The sequence below is a fragment of the Triturus cristatus genome, chromosome 1_2 (assembly GCF_964204655.1).
Source record: "Triturus cristatus chromosome 1_2, aTriCri1.1, whole genome shotgun sequence".
In the NCBI taxonomy this organism is placed as follows: Eukaryota; Metazoa; Chordata; class Amphibia; order Caudata; family Salamandridae; genus Triturus; species Triturus cristatus.
Window position 1 is genome coordinate 741,957,761 of NC_140580.1, and position 23,246 is coordinate 741,981,006.

Below are 23,246 nucleotides of genomic sequence, written 5' to 3' on the forward strand. Positions count from 1 at the left end.
ATAGATAGATAGATAGATAGATAGATAGATAGATAGATAGATAGATAGATAGATAGATAGATAGATAGATAGATAGATAGATAGATTATTTATGGAAACCCACGTGTCTAAAAAGCAATTTGGTTTTGTACAGTCACTTGTTTGGTTCCAATTTTCACTTGGGGACACTATGCACAAAAATTTCTTTACGTTTGTGATCTAAAAGAAATGTATATACTATTTACTGCTTTATATAAAATACTGTATTGATTCAACTGTGTAGAGATTTTATTTTGTCCTCTGACATCACAAAGTCCTTTCAAATCTATTGCCATTGTGCGTATTCATTGCTTAAATCATTCTTTCTATTATCCACTGGAACCACTGTTCTTCCATATATAACCATTACCCTGGTTCAGTTGTGAGTAGGGTTCCCCTGTTGTTAGGAGTGACAGACTGAATAGGGGCACCCCTGACTTGATTAACTTTTACTTAATATATCACTTGAAAATTGAAAGCTACTATTAGCAAAATCGTCACTTTGACTTAACAATACAGATGGCACAGTCTGGAGCCTCATGCAAATGTACAGCAATATGTTTTTTGCTCCAACAAACACAAAGTATTCTCTGGGCATCTGTAGTAGACTAGTATTGTAGGTCTTGCTGCTCAGCCAGAGTGGAATGTTGGTGCATGGTTAGAATGCAGTGTTGGAATGCCTGAGTGGGAATCAGTTTAGGACGGGCTGAGCAGCAAGTGAGCAGCTCCTGGTGGGTCCCCCTTGAGACTTATCATCTAATCAATAAAGCATTAATCATATGCTACACCTCGGCTACTTTAATTAATTTCATCCAATTTCATCTGGCGACGATCCGGAAGAACCTGCCTGTGCTGCCTTAACTGACGGAAACTGAAAACTGATATTACCTAAGGTAAAGCACCTATCTTGAAACGGAAATCTACATTCTTAAAAGCCTGACACCAGGGGGCCCCACCAGTGACCAACATCGGTCGCCCGCTGAAATGTGTCAGGACTCGTGACTCTTCCTGCAACCATCCCTCACCTGCAGTGTGCCAGTTTGCCAGTTCCTGGGTTATCAGTCACTCTCCTGTTAAACCAGGATCGGTATGAGTGCTGTCTGAGGAGAATTCAATAGATATCGAGGAGCTTTGGGCGAGTTCAACTGGTGGAGAGAGCTGGCAAGCACGGAAACGATCTTTACGTATTGTCTGGTCAGAGGGCTTTGTAATTTATTTGTCAAGTACAAGAGTGAATAGATGGACGCTGCCACCTACTGGAAGTAAAAAGAACTTTAATTCGCCTGAAAATGTATCCTCGTACTCCTAGTACAAATTCTGTTTGATCAGACGAGGAGTGATTCTGCCTAATTTAGTTTGCCTCCCGGGTGTGCAGTTCTTCAGTGTATGCAGTTTGGGCACTTTTTGAAGTGGTTTTGGCAGCGTTGTCCGTGAGTACTTTAGTCAGCTGTTTTATTTTAACTAATCGCTGTGGAGCACCCTAAGGCTGTTAAACCGCCGGCTCAGTTTAAATTTAGCACGAGCTATGCTCCGTGCGCTCGAGTTCACCTGCGTCTCCTCGCGGGGCGTTTCTTCCTTCATGATGTTCGGAGCTGCTCCTGGACGTCTGTGTGCTCTGTCACACCGTGAGCCACCCGGGGCAGCGTCAAGAGGCGTGCCGCCATGTTGTATTTTCACCGGAGCTCTGCATTTTGGCTACGTTTTCTTCCAGTGTTCACCCAGTAGTGCTGTTTTTGCCAACCATGATTGTTTTCTGTTTTGGGGGACAATAAAGTTTTTTCAGTGCAGCACTAGGACATTGTACTCTGTTCAAAGACCTGCTTGCTCGAATGCTCTGGTGAGTTACGCCTTTTTGGCGACATGATCTAGTTGTGCCACAGCACGGAAGAGAAGCAATTTCATAAATCACATGGGATACACAGCGCTAAATCCAGGATGTGGCCAGTCTCGCTTATTTTCTACAAGCAACTATTTTAATCTGGAACAACGTTTCGTCCCTTTAGAAGAACGCCTAATTCGTATTTCTGTAATGAATTAATTTTCATGATTACATTGATGTATTGGTCATCGGCTAATCTCTATGGAAAAATGTTATTCTTTCTAGTATTGTGGTTGTTATAATCAGTAGCTCTCAGGCCGATCTAAAAAGTTCATTCAACCATTCATTCATTCGTGTGACATATTTATTTATGTTATTTAAAAAAAAAAGAATAGAAGTTATTTATTTTAAAATTACTGCAATATGTTCCATTTCGTTGGCATAGCAGTTTTTATGGTCAAGGGTTTCGTATAGATATTGATCGGTTACATGTTTTCTGAAGGGAAATTTTTATTAGTTTAGGTATATGAGTGAATAACCTGCAGTTCGTAACAAAATGTTTCATTATTTGAGGTATGCATTTCAATCAAACTTTGTTGGTTCACAATGTGACATTTTTTTTTTCTCCTTTTAGCTGATTCATCTGTTACAAGTTCCAGATGGGAATGTTCATTAGTTTAGGTTTATATATAGCATACTACAGTCAGTAACAGAATTTCATGGTACGCATACATTGCCCGTGTCGTTTCACTTGTACGTGGATACGTCACCTACGTTATTACGGTATAGAATTTTACTCATCCGCACTGAAATAATTTTCATTATTGAAGTATGCACTTTTTCATAGCTAATTAATCTGTTACAAGTTTCCTAATGGGAATTTTCATTAGTTTAGTACAGCTAGCCTGCTAAATTCAGCCAGTAACAAGATTTTCATGGTACGCATACATTGCCCGTGTCATTTCACTTGTACGTGGAAATGTCACATAAATTATTTCTGTACGTTATTTTATTGAACTGCTTGGTTATAATTTTCATTTATGATGGTACACACTGTAATAGCCTTCGGCTATGTGGTTTTCCACCGGTACGCGGATTTCTCACCTATTATTGTGTATCGCTCACAGTGTTTTCTTTGCATGTTTAGTTAAGGGGTTGCCATTTAGTCAAGTATTCGGTGATTTCCACTTTTGCGTGGATAGGTCACTTTCAGGTATACATTTTGTAAGCCTATTGGCTTTGTGATACTCACTTGTACGTGCAGATATCACCTGCTGTGTTTCTACTTCTCTACTTTACTGGATTTATTCATCCACTGTGTGTAGAATCTACGGCTTCTTTAATTTTGTGGCAGTGTGTGGTTTTCACTTCTTCTTTTGTTGGTTCTGGTACATGTTTCCACACCTTTTTCTGTCACGTTGGAGTTATTTTATAGTTCAACGGGGTGCTGTTTTCACCCTTCTTAATATATTTTTTTTCTTCACAGTCTTTCCTTATATTCTTATGAATTGCTTGATCTTTCCTTGTTTTTTTCTACCATTTGATACTTCTAGCCTTCATTTGCTCCGTTAATGGGGATGAGGCATGCTATGTTTTTTGCCCTTAATTAATGCAATGTATTTTCTTGTATGAATTATTGCATGTTTTTTTTTTCATTTAGATGCATTATTAACAATTTTACCCCTAAGTTGATTCATATTGTATTGTATTTACAAAATTCTTTTGTTTCTGTTAAAAGGGGGAAGGTGATGTAGTAGACTAGTATTGTAGGTCTTGCTGCTCAGCCAGAGTGGAATGTTGGTGCATGGTTAGAATGCAGTGTTGGAATGCCTGAGTGGGAATCAGTTGAGGACGGGCTGAGCAGCAAGTGAGCTGCTCCTGGTGGGGTCCCCCTTGAGACTTATCATCTAATCAATAAAGCATTAATCATATGCTACACCTCGGCTACTTCCATTAATTTCATCTTATTTCAGCATCGAATCAGACATGGCAATTCTTTTGCGGTTAGTGCTCCAATAAACTTAGCGTTGACAATCTGATCCACCTTGAAAGGAAATTGACCCCATCACAGAGGTCAGAGGTGAATAAAGGGAGGGCATAGAGGGAGGGAGGGCATAGAGAAGCAAAGTGTGGAAGCCAGGGCGTTCGGAGGCTCTGAGGTGTGGAAACAGATTACAGTGCATTTTGTGTGCCAGCAGAGAACTTTTAAGGAAGTATTTGTGGAATAACGTGAGTATATTTAAACATGGTGAATTTCGTGAATAAAGCAATTTCTTGACTTCTTTAAAAACAACAGAAAATTAATAAAACATGAGTAAATGTGCGTTAGTTTCTCTTTCTTGAGACTGTGATGCATTCAGTGCCCTGAAAAAGTGCTAAGAGTATAAAGATAAATAGTGATGCAGTGGAAACCGCATTTCATTCGTAGGTGTTCATCATAATCACAAGAGTAGAGCGCAGCCGTATATAATCATTTGTTGTAATAGCACGAAGTATTAGAATTGTGAATTGAATTAACCTGAAATGTGATGTACCTAGGCCCATACAAAAGTAATATGGAGAATTAACATACAAAGTGAATGTAATTAGCAGAAAACATTAACGTGAAGAATTTGTATTGTGAAACTGACATTTGTCCATGTATTAAAATTGTTTATTAATCCTGTCATTTTAATGTAGGTAAATGCATTTAATTCAATGCGCCTTATTTTCCTATGCAGATTCGTAATATTCATATGCTGGTTTCTTATGTTAGCTAAATCTTTTAGGCCTGAAATACATTTCCCCGGAAACTCTCGCTTTAGAATTAATAGCTCAATTGTATTTATGCTGTGGAATTTGTTCTTTCTCACGTTTTGTGTTACAGGTGAAAAAGCGCTCATGTTAGTTAGAACAATGTCTTTGATTTATTAGTCAGGCAAGCAGAGAAGAAGTTCCATCATAAACTTGAGCTGATAAAGAAAGGCTGTTGTGTTTCACACAGGAGAATGCCTGGTAACCAAGGTCAACTTGTTGCAACCCAAGAACGCTATTAACCCATGGAAAACTACCTTTAAGATTGTATTCAGAGCAGATGGCTTGAACTGCAAAGACTCTTGGAAAGGATACCTGAAATATTGGGATGTTGAGAGTGGAGAAAGGGCCCCACTTATTTTCTGCCTTCGGAGAGAGAACTAGCTCTGTATCTCTAGCTTCATGCCACATGACCCATTGGTTGCTGAGAGACTTCTTAGGGAGACAACATAGACTGACACCTTTTAACTTTCCTTCCTGAAGATGCTGAAGTAGGGATGTTACTTAGCATTAGAGTAGGGATAGATTAATGCTTTTTACTCACCAAACCTTGATGCAGGGAAATTTTAACTCGTGCTTTCTGATTTTCCGTATCCTATTTCTTGAGCTAATTGCCTTATTTATGCTGCATCGCCTCAATTGGATTTGCTGATATGGTTTCATGCTGATTCATATGTATTTCTATATGCTCATTTTGAGGTATCTTTATCTCGCGTTGTTTTAAGCAGTTTAATAAATTAATTAACCTTACGGAATTGTTTGTAGTCATTAGATGTCCAGGTGATTTCTCAATGATTTGATTGACAATGATGACAATTTTCCTCCCCTCTATGCTTTCATGCTGCTAAAAAGAACCATTGGATTGTGACTCTAAAATAGGTTCAGAAACTTAGGGGCCTGGCCCTTTCAGTTGGTAGCAGAGTAGGATGGTTAGTACATGAAGTGAGTGGAGAATGTAGAATTAGTCTAGAAAGGTGGAGCCCAGAACCCCAAAGTCCCAATGACCAAGAACGGAATGCGACGGAATCCGGCAGAGAGTGACAGAGTTTGATGGTGTGATGAGATCAGCGGCAAACGGAGAAGTGAGTATCAATAGGGTAAATGATGTGTGTTAGATTGGGGGAAAAACATTATTGTGTGATGTCTTTCGAAGTTGGTGTGAGAGTCGAGTGAATGTGGTTCCGGGCCAGACGTGGTCCAAGGATTGAGATTGAGTTGCAGGTCCCGAAGTGGCCTAAGATCCGGGTATATATTAAATGGTGCAGAAGACACCGAGATTGATTGTGATTGTCTGACAGAGGAATTGAGGAGTTGTTGTGAGACGTCATTGGCAGCTCCACCTAAGTCAGGGAACTTTGTGTGAATGGGACACATGGTAATTTATTGGTAAGCCTTGTGTACAGAGGTGAGCTATACTGACCAGCCAGCGCAGGTCGAGGGGCGTCATGCAAGAATGTTCTTTGGATAATTGAATTCTATCGATCTTTTAGATGGCAGACAATTATGAAATGTAAGACAATTGTGTGAGTGAATGTATACGGAGAAATTGTAAAGGATGGTGAGCCGTTGGGAGGAATGAAGGTGACGTCAGAGTATGCAGCGCTGCGATAGGTCAGTTGGTGTCATTGGGATTGGTTAGTTGTCAATCAGGAAGTTGTGGTTGAAGAACCTGCCCGTCTAAAAAGTTTTAACAAATTGCAATTTAATCATGCCTTGTTTTAGAGTGTTGCGGAATCTTTTCAGGGATGATCAAGGGGTTACTCAATTGGGCGAAGAGACGCCACCGGAGGGTACTCCAGCACATTATATGGAGACAAAAGTACAGCTCCATATTATAATTTGGCTTCAAAATTGGTACAATATCACTGAAAAAGAGGGTGAATGGTTATATCCACATTTTGGTTTAGTTTGGTTGGATGTATTGCACCAGTTGGGAGCAGTAATGTTTGCTCTGCGATCTTTACATAGACCAACACAGTTTGAGGAGTTAGACGCATCGATGCGTGCAGCACATGCTAAGAAGAGGAAGAGATACGAAGAGAAGATGTGGAAAGCTTTGAGGGCATGCCAGGAAGTACAATGGGATGCACATCTTAAGAGATGGAGCAGGAGAGAAGTTGTACCCAATGTTGGTACGAGAGGGAGATTCTCAGGACAAGAACAGAAGGGTAAATGGAAATGACTGTATTGACACTGGCGACGGCTTGTTGGATGGGTTGTTATCGGAGCATCCTCCACCTTATAATCCACAGTCAGGGGAGCAAGATTCAGAAAGTGCAGACATTGTAGGAACTGCCCCAGCTCAAGTGGGTCCTAGTACAGGAGTTGTGGGGAAGATCTTTGCAGGAGGAGGGAGGACAGGAGTGTCTACCTTAGGAGGTATGGAACAGAATGGATTCAATGCTGCTTCACAGTTACCAGAAGCCATTACAGTACCGATCACTATTGGTCATGTTGTTCCTGTGCATGACCCTAGTTCAGTGGGAAATCTTAGTCAACAACAGTCTATGCAGGTTGAAGAAACTGGATTGGGAGGATCAGGGAGCATAAGCAGGAATGGTTCATCTCTAGTGACTAGGGAGTCTGGTACCCCTTTAGTAGCTACTGGTGATCCTTTGGGAGTATGCATTGGTTCAAGTACTATACCGTCTATACCTATGGGAAGCACTAGTTCAGACTTACGGATGTGGGAAACTCCAGTGAGAGGACCAATTGGGGCAGTGTTGGAAGCAAGTGCAAGTCAGGGAGCCACTGGAAATCAACATGTCTTAGATGTTTCAGACTCAGAGTCCTGGTTAAGGTACCACAGTAAGAGCAAGGAGAGTCCGAATAATACAACAAGTCAAGGAACTATCAAGGCTGCAGTAAAGGCAACGTTATTGGATGTGGTGAGGTTGAAGGCTGTGGTAGATGAGATCATATTCTGGAATTTTCCTTTGGAAAGAATAGAGACCTATGAGCCGGAAGACCTGTTGTTTGTAGCGAAGGATATCACCCACAGGGCAAGAAGAGTACATGAGAAGTTATCAGAATTAGCTTAGGTATAGAGTAGATTTGTCTTGAACGAAATTGTTACCGGGAAATCAAAGTCTTAACTACAGTGGCAAGGAACTGGTAGAAAAAAAGTGATTGGACTGGAAACACATATCCGAGAGTTGGCCATAGGGACACGGGCTTGTAGCATGCTGAATAAGTGGGAGGAAAGGTGGTCTAAGAAGAAGAGTATGAGAAGGGTGACAGGGGAAACACCACCTCCAGGGGGAGAACGTTAGAAGTTGAGGCATATCCACTGTTGTGATGCCTAGTAGAGGGTATGTGCAATTCCCTTGGAGTAGAGGTGACCTAGATGCATTCACAAATGATTTCCTTAGGGTGAGAGAAAAACCTGCTGAATGGTACAAGCAAGTTGATTGTTTTGTTAAGATCTGGAAGGTGTTGTGGATTGACTTAACTACTCGGTTGGAAATTTTGGTTCCTAGTGATCTGTGGTCTGCTTGCAAAATTGCAATTGAGTGGCCTGCTGCTAAGCCAGAGAGGGAACCTGTAAACCATGGTCCTTTGCCCATGGTAATGAAGAAGTATGAACAGGTGATTACATGGTTGCAGTCCAACCTCAAGATATTGATTGGGAACGACCTATGAGCCTAAAGAGTCAGTGCATGCCTGTTACGAGAGGCTCTTGCAAGCCTTTAAGCAGTACAGTGGTTTGGACACACTCGGCCCTAAAGACATGGGCCAATTTGTCTCAAAATCTGTGACAAGACTGAGGCCAGAATTCAGCCTCATGATCCAGCAACATTTCATCTGCTGGAAAAATAAGTCTGTGGATGAAATTCTATGGTATGCCAGGTATTGCAGAGATGAGGTGGATTCCAAGCATAGGAGGATAAAATAAAAGTTAATTTTGGTTCAAAAGCCTAATACTCAGAAGGGAGAGCAGGTACAGGTAACAGGAGGAACAGTAGTTGGCAATCAAGGAAACATCCCAGGGGGTGTTCAAGTTACACCCGTTGCAGGACAGACGGGACAAGGAAGAGGCAGAGATGTACCCAGAGATCCTAAACCAGAGATAGAAGTTGTGATACTGAAAAGGACCACTGCTTGTCTTTTTTGTCACAAGATCAGGCATTAGAAGCATGAGTGTTGCTTAAATTTGGCGAATCAGGTGCAGGGGGAAGAACTTGTGCAAGTGACCGATGCGGTAAATCAGTTACTGACAGTGACTACGCCGAAATCTCTTAATGCAGGAGGGAATCAGAACCAGTTAGTGCAAATGCCACAACCTCCGAGAATCTCACAGGGCAATCAAACTTATCATACGATGCCCCTAATGGAAGCATTGGATGGATTTGATCACGACCCGACCTTATGATGATGCCCAAGAGGGGAGGAAGACTGGACGCTTGGCGCAGTCTTAGAGGTAGACCAGAGTGGGCCATATGTAGAGACAGTCCTAGTTGATTGTCCCATAACATTCTTGAATGATACTGGTGCTATCCATTCTACTGTGAGATCTGCAGTAGTCCCCAACCTACTCCTCGGGAAAATTGATCCAAGTTGTAGGAGTTGCTAATAAAAGAATGACAATCCCTCTGTCAGAAGAGGTACCGGTGAATATCTGATCCTTTCAGGATCACCATCAGTTTGTGGTGTGTGATTCGAGTCCAGTCTGTTTACTAGGGTGTGACCTCTTGTGTAAATTATATTGTACCATCTATTGTACACTGAAGGGAATTGAATTGCAGACTCATGATGAAGATATTGCTTTCAAGTTGGTAAATCAAAACCATTATGTTGCCATGTTTCCTTTACTAACAGTGGAAGACATGCCGCTGGATTTGAGAGACACCCTCTTTCCAGTGGCATGGGACTTCACAGGAGAGGAAATCGGAGTGATTCGAAGAGTTGAGCCAGTCTACATACAGATTAAGCCTAATACAGAATTCCAGAGAACACCTCAGTGCAGCCTGACCCCGGAAACGGTGGCAAGGATTACACCTGTAATTGAGTCCATGATTGTGCAGGGCATTCTGAAGGAGATCATAGGAAGTCTGTGCAACTCACCCATTATGGGATTGCAGAAACAGAGCAGAAAATATTGCATAATTCAGGACTTTAGAATGGTGAATAACATTGTGATTCCATGTTGTCCTGTGGTACGGAATCCATCTGTGATTTTATTGCAGATTCCTTGTGAAGCTCCATGGTTCACAGTGATTGACCTCTGTCAAGCATGTTTCTCCATTCCATTGCAGAAAGCCAATATTTATGTATTTTCCATCTAGAGAATCGTGTCTTAACATGGTGTCATATCCCTCAAGGGTATACTAAAAGTCCATCTTTATTCAACTCGGTCTTGAAGAAGAATGTTGAGATCTTGATTCTGTCCCAAAACTCAGTGCTAGTTCAGTACAATGATGACCTCCTCATTGCATCTGAAACACGGAAGGCTTGTACAGACGCACTATCACCTTTGCAAACCATCTGGCTGACAATGGGCAGAAGGTGTCTCCGAGCAAACTTCAATAATGTCTTACTGAAATTCAGTACTTGGGTCATCGAATTGAGTGAGGCAAGAGGATGGTGTCACAAGTGCGAGTGGTGGCGATCATGAAAATGAATCCACCTACTACCCAAAAAGAGGTCAGGATGTTTTTGGGAATGATTGGCTACTGCCAACAGTGGATCCCGAATTCCTGCTTGATGGCAAAGCCTTTACAGATGTTGACCCACAAGGAAATGTGTGATCTGGTACCTTGGGATAACGACTGTCTGCTTGCTTTCCAGGAGTTGAGAGAGTGCCTGTGTCATGATCCAGCTTTAGAAATGCCGGATTACAACAAAGTGTTTTTGCTGTTCTGACATGAAAGGGAGGGTTGTGCTCCCTCTGTACTCACCCAGACACATGGTACTGCACATAGACCAGTGGCCTATTTCTGAGCTACATCAGATCCTGTAGCTTCAGCGTTGCCCGGATGTCTCAAATCCACTGCCACAAGAGGTGTCCATATTGAACTATGTGAGAGCATTGTGATGGGTCATTCACTTACTGTGAACATACCGCACTCAGTTGAGCATCTGATGATGAGGACCAAAACACAGCATTTGACTAATAATAGGTTGACAAGAAATTAACAGGTGTTGCTCGCTGCAAAAAATGCCACTATAAAGCACTGTTCTGTGCTAAATCCTGCTTCCTTGTTACCTGTTCCAAATGTTGATCGGGTATATTGTGAAGACCATGACTGTCTAGACATCACTGAGCTTTCCACCAAGATGAGACCTGACATTGCTGATGACCCATTGCCATGTCCTGATCAGGTCCATTTTGCTGATGGTTCATGTCTAAACGACAATGAGGAAACCTGAGAGCAGTGTTTGCTGTCTGCACCATTTCTGGAGTGGTAGAAGCCGCTTGTTTACAGGGAGTACACTCTGCACAGGTAGCCAATGCCATTGCCTTGAACTGTGCATGTATTGTCTCTGAGCAGATCCAAGTCACCATCTATACCAATAGCCAGTATGGTGTCAGTGTAGTTCATGACTTCGGACAGCTATGGTTACAGAGAGGGATCCTAACGTCATCAGGCTCTCCCATTAGGGACAAAGAATATGTGAGACAACTATTGGAAGCATTGCAGTTACTAAAGGAAGTAGCTGTCATTAAGTGCGCAGCCCGTGTGAAGGGGGACGATTTTATCACCACAGGAAACCGCTATGCGGACAAAGTTGCTTGTTTGTGTGCTACATACATATGTATTTATTAACCCTTTCGCTGCCAGGCCTTTTCCCCCTCCTGTGCCAAGCCTTTTTTTGGCTATTTGGGGTAGTGCGCGCTTAGGCCCCTGTAACATTTTGACCACATTAGGTATCCACGCCAAATTTGCGTCCTTTTCTTCCAAGATCATGGGGATTCTAAAGGGGTTTGTGGATTCCCCTGGAGGGGTCACAGAAATGAGCCAAAATACAGCAAAATTTTGGTTTTTTTTTGGAAAAATTGGAAAAACGGGCTGCAAATGAAAGCATCTGGGTTTTTCCCTGCAATTGTTATCAAAAAAGGGGTTGTGGGGTTGAAATCACCATTTTCCCAGCTTTTCGGGGATACCAGACTTTTGTCAGAAACCCAACATTTTTTACACAGTTTTGGCATTTTTCTGGGACATAGCCTAATTTTACTATTTTTTGTGCTTTTGACCTCCTTCCAGTTAATGGCAGAAATGGGTACAAAAGCAATAATGGATCCTGGAAAGCTATACATTTGCGAGAAGAAGACAAAATTCTGAATTCAGCAAGGGGTCATTTGTGTAGATCCATCAAGGTTTTTTTATAGAAACTAACAGTTAAATATAGGATAAATTGAAAATTAGTTGAAAAAAAAAGCCTTTCGTGTCAACGTTTTCACCTGTAACTTCTTCTAATTATGACAGCTCTTTGAAAGCAATATACCATTACATCCGCTGGACATTACTGGTTGTGGGGATATATAGGACTTGTAGGTTCACCAAGAACCCAACGAACCCAGAGCCAAAAACTGAGCAGCAACTTGCAATGGTTTTTTATTATGTACCGGGTATATAGTAATTATTTCTGTAAAAATGTGTACATGGAAAAATCGGTATGAAAGACACCTATGTATTTCTGAAATGGGAACAAAATATAGAGTTTAGAAACAGTAGATATTTGCACATTTCTGAAATTGGGAATACTCATACTAGCATGAGAATTATCAGTCATTTTTTAGAATGACTTCTTTTTTACACAATATCTTTCATTTGGAAGGCAGAAATGCATCGAAAGTCATTAGATAATAACAGTTCCTTTACAAAACTGAATTACCCTAAGTCTCCCGATAAAAATGGTACCACACTTGTGTGGGTAGGCATAGTGCCCGCGACAGCAAAACGCAACGTGGTCACAACTCAATATCGCCGTGAAAATTTACCCTTTTTTGGCAAAGTGCCTAGCTCTAGAACCCTAGCTCTGCGGGCACCTTGGGAAACCTAGCAAACCTATACATTTTTGAAAACTAGACACGCAGGGGAATCCAGGATGGGGTGACTTGACTGCCCCTCCCACCAGGGTCTGTTACCCAGAATCCCTTGCAAACCTAAAAAATTGTCCAAAAAAACAAATTTTCCCCACATTTCTGTGGTGGAACGTTCCGGAATCTGCGTGGATCCACAAATTTCCACCCACCTTGCATTCCCCAAAGTCTTACGAGAAAAACGGTACCTCACTTGTGTGGGTCGGCCTAGTGCCCGCGACAGGAAACGGCGCAAAACGCAACGTGGTCACAACTCAATATCGCAGTGAAAATTTACCCTTTTATGGCAAAGTGCCTAGCTCTAGTTTTTGAACCCTAGCTCTACGGGCACCTTGGGAAACCTAGCAAACCTATACATTTTTGAAAACTAGACACCCAGGGGAATCCAGGATGGGGTGACTAGACTGCCTCCCACCAGGGTCTGTTACCCAGAATCCCTTGCAAACCTAAAAAATTGACACAAAAACACATTTTCCCCAGATTTCTGTGGTGGAAAGTTCCGGAATCTGCGTGGATCCACAAATTTCCACCCACCCCGCATTCCCAAAAATCTTACGAGAAAAACGGTACCTCACTTGTGTGGGTCGGCCTAGTGCCCGCGACAGGAAACGGCGCAAAACGCAATGTGGTCACACCTCAATTTCGCAGTGAAAAATGACCCTTTTTTGGCAAAATGTCTAGCTGTAGTTTTTGAACCCTAGCTCTGCGGGCACCTTGGGAAACCTAGCAAACCTATACATTTTTGAAAACTAGACACACAGGGGAATTGAGTATGGGGTGACTTGACTGCCTCCCACCAGGGTCTGTTACCCAGAATCCCTTGCAAACCTAACAAATTGACAAAAAAAACAAATTTTCCCCACATTTCTGTGGTGGAAAGTTCCGGAATCTGCGTGGATCCAAAAATTTCCACCCACCCCGCGTTCCCCAAAGTCTTACGAGAAAAACTGTACCTCACTTGTGTGGGTCGGCCTAGTGCCCGCGACAGGAAACGGCGCAAAACACAACGTGGTCACACCTCAATTTCGCAGTGAAAAATGACCCTTTTTTGGCAAAATGTCTAGCTGTAGTTTTTGAACCCTAGCTCTGCGGGCACCTTGGGAAACCTAGCAAACCTATACATTTTTGAAAACTAGACACCCAGGGGAATCCAGGATGGGGTGACTTGACTGCCTCCCACCAGGGTCTGTTACCTAGGATCCCTTGCAAACCTAAATAATTGACAAAAAAAACACATTTTCCAAAGATTTCTGTGGTGGAAAGTTCCGGAATCTGCGTGGATCCACATATTTCCACCCACCACACGTTCCCCAAAGTCTTACGAGAAAAACGGTACCTCACTTGTGTGGGTCGGCCTAGTGCCCGCGACAGGAAACGGCGCAAAACGCAACATGGTCACACCTCAATTTCGCAGTGAAAAATGACCCTTTTTTGGCAAAATGTCTAGCTGTAGTTTTTGAACCCTAGCTCTGCGGCCACCTTGGGAAACCTAGAAAACCTATACATATTTGAAAACTAGACACCCAGGGGAATCCAGGATGGGGTGACTTGACTGCCTCCCACCAGGGTCTGTTACCCAGAATCCCTTGCAAACCTACAAAATTGACAAAAAAAACACATTTTCCCCACATTTCTGTGGTGGAAAGTTCCGGAATCTGCGTGGATCCACAAATTTCCTACCACCCAGCGTTCCCCCAGGTCTCCCGATAAAAACAGTGCCTCACTCGTGTGGGAGGCCCAAGTACCCGCGACAGGCAAGGCCCCAAAACGTATTGAGGCGACATAAAAATTGCCTACCTCAAAACGACCTGGTTTCGCAAGAGGGGTCACCTGGGTTTTTGGCCCGGTGCTCAGCGACCAACTAGGGGAACCTACCAAACCCACACATTTCTGATAACTAGACACCCGGGGGATTCCAGGGAGGTATGGCTTGCGTGGATCCCCCAACGTTTCCTTACCCAGAATGCCCTGCAAACCTCAAATTTAGCTGAAAAAATCACCTTTTTCACACATTTTTGTGTGTGAAAGTTGTGGCATCACCGGGCTGACACAAATTTCCTACCACCCACCGTTCCCCCGGGTCTCCCGATAAAAACGGTGCCTCACTCGTGTGGGAGGCCCAAGTACCCGCGACAGGCAAGGGCCCAAAACGTATTGAGGCGACATGAAAATTGCATACCTCAAAACAACATGGTTTTGCAAGGGGGGTCACCTGGGTTTTTGGCCCGGTGCTCAGCAGCCACCTAGGGGAACCTACCAAACCCACACATTTCTGAAAACTAGACACCTGGGGGATTCCAGGGAGGTATGGCTTGCGTGGATCCCCCAACGTTTCCTTACCCAGAATGCCCTGCAAACCTCAATTTTAGCTGAAACGATTCACTTTTTTCATACATTTTGTGTGGGAAAGTTGTGGCATCACCGGGCTCCTTCAAATTTCACCACCTCCCAGCATTCCCCTGGATCTCCCGGTAAAAATGGTGCCTCACTTGTGTGGGAGGCCCAAGTAACCGCGACAGGCATGGGCCCAAAACGTAGAGAGGTGACATCAAAATTGCCTATCTCAAAACGACCTGGTTTTGCAAGGGGGGTCACCTGGGTTTTTGGCCCGGTGCTCGGCGGCCATCTAGGGAAACCTATACCAAACCCATATATTTCTGAAAACTAGAAACCTTAGTTATAGTCAGAAATGTACTCCTGCAAGGACAGGAATGCCCTCCTATCCAATGTGGATTTGGGAAGGAAATTCCCCCAATATTTGCCCAAGCACAGAACATGGGGCATCAAAATCGGAAACATATTTTTCACCTGGGTAAAAACAAATGAAAAAACTTAAAGTGCAAAAGCACTTTTGAAAAATATTTGCGCATGTGAAAATGTGCATCATTTATCTTGAAGCATAAATTCTTTCGCCTGTAAGAGCTTGAAATTAACAACATAAATCTAGAACTATTCTGGGGATATTATGACTGTTTCCCTGAAGTACTTGGGCATTTTTTTTTTTTTAAAGTCAGAGAGTACTAAATACTAGGGAGTCATAAAGACAGGTACATTTCTGACTTTGAGAATTGGACTTCAAATGTTTAGTAGCTCCAACCCGGAAGTTTGCGTACTGCAACAATCCTCATTAGACTGCTGTTTCCTTTGTTTTAGTCTTGACTTGTCTGGCACTTGTGTCATTTATGGCGAGGATATTGCTTCTATACTTACTATAAGGGGTTTTGGGTCAGCCTCCTGAGGTCACTGATGTATTTTGTCTGGAGCTTTCAGCCATTAACTTTAGGCATTATTAATCATATCAGCCCACAGGACTATTTTAGTCTCACTGTTTTCCAATGGCTGTTTGGGTTTGGTGTGCCCTTTCACTTCGGTTGGAATGAATGGGAGATTCTTTGACGTCTAAAATCAGTGACCAGGTAGTTTGGTTGCTAGCAGTGGTGAGTAAGCATTGACATAAGCATCAGAAAAATTGATTTACTTTAAAAAGGTTGCTTTAGTTTCTGTACCATCCCTTTTTTAGATGCTTAATTAGGGCTCGTTCTCCAGTTCACCCGTGCCACTTGCCGACTAATAATAAAGAGGTATTAAACTTGCAATATAGTTTACAAATGCTACTATTGTTTTGCTGCTCCACAATGGCCACCATTCGCTAACTTCAAATATTTTGGCTTTGCTAATACTTGTTATCCCACAGGACCAATTTAAAACCAATTATGGTTTCAATTGTAATGCATCACTATAGTGCATGATGTCCACGTCATGTCCAGCCGAGGTTCTGTACTGAAAGGCACCCTTCCAATTCAAAATAATATGGCTAGACACATTTTTAAATATTTCTACTTTGGATGTGTGCTCTATACTGCAGCTCACTGGCAAAGTCAGAAATGTTTGGAGAATTTAAACATTTCTTCCTTTTGATGCTTGCTTCAAAAAGGTGTTATTTTTTTACACAACGTCCTCTCTACCATTGCTAATAAATAAGGCTTTGCGTCAAAAAACATGGCTGGCTGCATGGTAACACCCTTGTACCACCCACAGAAGCCCCCTTAACACATTCATCATTCACTCGTAGAGTGTATTGGTGCTTGTTTAACCTTAGGTTTGTTTGTATGTTGAACATTGATCATAACCCATTTTAACATTCAATATCCAAACATGATTGCTTTGAACTCTGAATATGACCCCCACAGCAACTCCCTAATATTAGGGCACTAAAACAGGGAATGGACATGGCGTGTGTCATGGAGGCGGGTGAGTACACACAGTATCCTGTTTTTGCTTCTTCAGCACAGTGCACGCTGGCACCTCCTCCCTCCTCGTGGGTGTAGGTAGTAATGCCTAGTGTCCCCGCTCCCTGACCGGAAGTGGTGTGGTGCCCAGTCTCCTCGCCATCTGCCCTGTGCAGGGTCCTAGTGCCCTCCCGCACATGTCGTTTCGACAGGGTATGCACGAGCATGTGAATGACATCCATACAAAACCGTGGATCTGCAGAAATATGGCTTGGCGAATAGTCCTGTTGCAGCTATCTGTATGTAACTCATAGGTAAAAGATTTGGATAATTTTGGGGTGACACAGTCTTCCATTCAACTGAATTAATTAAAATGAGTACTTTCGAGTTGTGTGGTGTAAAACCCACATTATTAATAGCCGCAAGAGACACTTTTTGTGCATTCTATTTAAAAAATGCTAGCATGTCGACGTCATTAGGGCCCTATTTTTAGAGCCACTTGTATTCAAGAAAGAATTGGTGACTCTCAGTTAAAAATATCGCTTGTGATCTCTAGATTTTAACAATCATTCTTCCTTACTCAGCGGTACTACCTCTCAAGAATTTAAATACAATACAAAATAATTTAAAAAACACATAATTGGACCCTTTCAAGTCTGCTTGTGACAGTGCCAGGTCGCCCAGTCAGTTAATTCCATTTAATGAGAAATGCTGGCAGAAATCCAGTTTTATATTTATCTGCTAAATTCAACATGTTAGACAATTCACTGTATACAGCTGTGTGGAGAACGCCTGTTTTATCAGTAGATTATTGGAGTGGCCTGTTTCCTCTTTTAGCCACACAATTAAGCCTTCATCAGAAGGTCTTTTTCATCACAATCATCCAATGTAACTTTCAGAGTGTCAAAAAAGGAGTTTTCCTGCCACCAATTAACTCTGTCTGTAAAACTGGCCTCTCTTAGCGCCATGTAAGAGTTGAAGCAGCATCGTCAGTGCTTTCAAGTGTAGAAAACAAGCCTAGAGTACGACCAGAAGGAACATAGGATAAGAATGAGCTTGTCTTCACATAGCCAAGGTCACTGATTATGGGGAACGAATAGTAACAACTCCAATCAAAAGGAACATAGTGTGACCTTGACAAGAGCATTCAAAGCATAAACAATGATAAGAGGGCCAACAGATGAAAGTGAGAGAGATGGTCCGATTGCAGATCACACTAACAAAATAAAAGCAAAATTATCTGAAAGCTTATTATAAAGAGATGGACGAAATATTTCCAGACAATGGGATGGGGGCCTGCTTGGCAAGGAGAGAAGTGTGCATATGAGACCTGATCGAAGAATTTCCGTAAAATACTTTTTCATGTGCTGGAATTTCATCCCATTTGTTCCATCCATAAAACAAGCATTTGCAATGCAATCATTCTAGCCTTTGGGACCTTAAAAGTATTTAGCCATGCAGCACATCATCGTGGGTGTTACATCTACTGATCTCATTTAGCCTTACACAATGTCCTGTGTGGGAAACAGTATTTGGAACACACAAGCAATGCACTGAAGCAATGTATTTTTAAAGTGCTTCAATGCCTTATAAGGGTAGTATATAAATGCAAAAGTAAAATACTAAGTTTCACCTTCAGAAGCATGGTAGCAAAGCTCTGCTCAGATACTGGTGAAATGCTGATTACAAGTAGCAGCCTGGCTTGTGGTTGTAAAGTGTACAAATTAATAAATTAGTGAGGTAGTGAAGATTTACAACGAAGTAAACGAGGGCTTTGAAAAAAATCATTGTACTTCCCCCGAGGTATGAGGCCACAGTGTTGCCCCTCTCAATGTGTATACTAGGTTTAGATATATTGTATGTACATTTAAGAATGGCGAGTGCAGTGTGATCAGATCACAGTGACAGAAACAATGCTGATAAACAAAAAATCACTGCACTAACAGAAGGCACATTTTCTTAATTGTTTTATGATAAGTAAATCAAAAGAATAGAATCTTCGACCTTTCAATGCTTGAAAAGATCAATTGCAAAAAAAGTGAACGTTGAACCTCTTACCTGATTTCCTGAAATGTTAGCCATCCATTTTGGAAAGCCTTGAGGCTCACAGCAGCCACCTAGGAAACCCGCATCTCATAAAGGCCAGAAAACGGGACTGCTCACAGGGTACCCCTTAGCCCACTAAGTGGCAGAAGAGGACTTTAGCGTCAGAGATGATTCCAATTCGAATGTGGCTAGGAACAAAATCTGGGGGAGGCGGTCGAGCATTCACGGAAGCCAGTTAACCGCGCAATGCGCAAGTTTCCTGACCAGAGGGGTCTGGGATTCATCAGACACAAGATGATTCAAGAGAAGGTGAAAGGGTACTTTGAGGCCGATGGCCTTCACTTATCGCCAGTAGGCATGGACCTTTTTCTCTTAGACTTAAGGGAGATGCTAGAGATGAGAGGTTGCAGGTAAGACCATAGTTGTGGTGGGGGGCTCTGGCGGTGACGGTGGCCACCTCCAGAGCTGTGGCGGAGTTACAGGGTGATCTGGAAGCAGGCCTGTACCGAAGGGTACCTCTGTGCGGCACCATAGGGGGTGCCAGAGCCAAATCCTAGGAGCCTCATGGGATGGTCCTGGAAACCGTGTCGGTGCCACGCTAGTCCTTCGGGCGGTTGTGGGCCTGAACAACCGGGGGGTTTGCTATGCTACGCTCCACCCTGAAAGGGGCGTGAGTAAGAAGGTACCAAGGGTCACGTGATCCGGGAAGAGGATCACTAGTAAGGGCAGCACAGGTGGGGTTCGCCCCAGTGCTGCCTGGCTCATTAGGCGGGCAGGCCGCCCAGTTGGTTGCCTGCCCTTGGATCGCCCATAAGATAACCCACCTATTACATAACGGTGTATGTAATAAACCTGCAGCAACTTTACACAAACAAGAAAAAATTGTGTTGTGTGTTTATTGATTGGAATGCATGTTATGTTGGAGGGGTGGGAAAGGATGCCAATGGCGATACTAGATATGCTGTCGCCTGTGTCAACCACCAAAGTTTTGTTGAAAATGCTTTGCTCAGCGTTGACGCTACATTTTCTTTTATAATAAAAAGTACATTCAAGAAAATCCTCTTCAAACGAGAATTGCTCTTACATGACATGGGCCCAGCACAGTGCTCACCAGTATGGCACATGATCTACAGGGATACAGACTTAGAGAGGAAGAGGAAAAGGAGTGAAGTGAGGGTCAGCACTGCTTTTTTTCGGCATGATTTCTGTAAAATGATGCACCCGGTCACACCCTGTACAGGGGCCTGGGACTGTGTTCCCCAGTGTGGCACATGCTTCACAGGAACAGGGACCAGTCTACATTATCATTCACCTAGTGCCATACCTGCTACGGTGCAGGACAGGGCACAAGAACTTGCCAGGCGTGCAGTGCGCACGTATTAATAAATCCAAGTGCTCTGCGAACCACGGGATTCCCCTGAGGTGTGAACCGATACGGGATAGAGGGATAATACATGGAATTTCCAAATAGCAGCTGATGGAGCTCATTTTATGCGGAGGACCGCAAGAGCACAATCGGGACCGCCGGCAGCAAAAATGTACCAAACTGCACTCGCATTGGAGCCCGGGCCTGGGAAGTTGAAGCCGCACCCACTGGGGGCCCAGGACAAATGCCACCGGAGGCGGGAAGCCCTCCCTCCCCCAGGGCGCAAGCCAGTGAAAATGGGGCGACCTGGATTGGTCACCTCAGGGCAGTCTACGGCCCCCCCAATCAGGGGGCGAGATTGTAAGCTGTGAGGGGTATTAAGAAGGTGTCGAAAGACCTCCCAAAGCACACACTCGCCTTCCCTGGAAGAAGGACGAAAGAATCGTTGGATCGACATGGAGCAGCGCATCGGATCAGCGATCAGGAGGAACATAACCCCCGAGATGGCGTCTGCCTCGGACACAGCAGAGAGCAGTGAGGGAGAGGGGCCTGTAGGCAGCACGGCGGCCCCTCAGGTGTCACGCAGAGTGCAGAGTGCCAGCAACGAGGACGGTAAGCAATGCACACAGGGCAACAGGAGAGGGTGCAATAAGGGGAAGCTTACGGGCCCAGCTAATGGGGGCCAGGGCATATTGTGAACTTGGGCATGCAGCAAGGCATAAGTAATCTAGCAATGGAAGGGCCTTGGCCCATGCACCCTCCATGGCAATCCGGGCTTGGAAGTGACCAGCAGGGTTTCCAGGGCGAAGCATGGGGGCAGGGTCCGGCTCACCCAGCAGCATGGATGCTCTGGTGGCAATGGCCAGGGCCAGGGTTCCTCTTTGAGGGAGGCCCCCAAGGGGCACAGAGGAATAGGGTTAGCCAGGTACCAGAACAAAGGCCAAATAGGGGTGGAGACCCGGATGGGGCAACAGGCAAAAATAACCCACAGCAGGCAAAGCAGAGTGAGAAAACAGTACAGGAGGAGACTGGGCAAGGAGGGGCAGCAGCCCCGAGGGGCACTAATGCAGAGAAAAGCGGGATAGTAGAGGGTCCAGACCCAAAAGGAAAGCCGGCCAGCGAATCCCTGCGCCCATCCCCGGGAGACCCTCCCACCACAACGAGACTCCTGGGGTTGGACAATCTCATCCCATTAGCAGTAAAGGAGAGAATATGGAGGAAAGAATTTATGGACATTTTTTCCTTGCTGGAGGTGTACCAGGCAGGCTTGCACCTGATGGCACACGACAAAAAAGATGAGGACAAGAGGGAAAGACGTAAAGCCAGGGTAGAGCGATCACTAGAGAATTGGCTGAGAGCATACAGGACACTGGCCTGCGTTTTCATTGAAAAGTTCCCCAAAGTGTCACTGCACTTATTTTATATGAACAAAAGGTGCATGATGCACAACAGCAATATCAGGGGGATGCATGGTTGAGATACGACGAGTGCTTCCGGGAGAAGATGCAGACATGGCCAGTGATCGAATGGGACTGCCAGTACATGAAGGGTTTCACGACACATATGGTAGCTGCCAGAGAGGGATTCAGCAATAAATATCCACATTTTCATCCATTTGGGAATAAGGGCAAATACGAAGGGCAAGGCCAGGGGTTCAAGGGAAAGAACCAGGAAAGTGACAAGACAGGGAAACCGTGCTGGAAGTTCGGCAAGGATGAGTGTAAATGGGGTGCAGCATGCAGGTTTAAGCATGCATGCGGGTCATGCGGGCATGGGCCATCCCACAATACGCTGCAGGCAAGCCCAGTGACACGGGACCAGCAAAGACAAAGCAGCCATTAAGAAATGAGGAGAGGGCCCCCCCCTGGTGGGAGTGACTGGGGGACCAGCAGGGGACAGCCGCTACCAACCCCCATACATTCAGGCAGGCAACTATACCTATTAGGTCATTATCCCAAAGCAACGGGCAAACAGAAATTAGCAGATGGTTTCACACAAGGTTTTCCAATACACTACAAAGGTCTCAGGGGCGTCCAGGAAAGCCGGAACTTAAAATCCATAAGGGACAACCCTGGAGTGGCACGGCAGAAGGTAGAGAAGGAAGTCCATATGGGTCGGGTGGCTGTCCCTTTCGCTTCCCGCCCAGAGGACTTGGTGATATCCCCTTTGGGGTGGTACTCAAGAAGGAGGCCGACAAATTATGGCTAATACATCACTTGTCCCACCCCCACGGCGAGTCCGTCAACGACTGGCTTGAACAGGCGAGTTGCTCAGTCGCCTACGCATCAGTGGACGACGCGGTAGACCAGATAAGACAAGCAGGGATGGGGGTCCTGCTGGCGATGACAGACATAGAATCGGCGTCCTGCCTCCTGCCAGTACACCCAGACAGTTACCATTTGCTAGGTTTCCAGCTAGACGGGCAATACTACTATGAGAAGTGCCTACCGATGGGTTGCTCAGTATCCTGCGCATACTTTGAGGTTTTTAGCAGTTTCCTAGAATGGGAGCTAGGTACACGTGCCCCAATGGGAGGTTGGGTTCACTACTTAGACGACTTCCTCTTTATCGGCAGGGCGGGCACAGGGGAGTGTGCCGAACTCCTGCAAACCTTCATAGAACTGGCCTGGGAATTGGGAATCCCCCTAGCCCAGGACAAGACAGAGGGCCCTGCCACAAAACTATCCTTCCTCGGGATAGAGCTGGACTCGGTAGCAGGGACATGCAAATTGCTACCCGAGAAGGTGGTGGAGATAAGAGAAATTACTAGTAGACTGAGGCAGCAAAGAAAGGCCATGCTAGGTGAGGTACAGAGGCTGCTGGGCAAATTGAATTTTGCCACGTGGGTGATCCCCGCGGGGCACGCCTTTGCAAGATGATTGGCTTGGCTAACGAGTGGGATGACACAGAGGCACCACAGGGTCTGCCTGA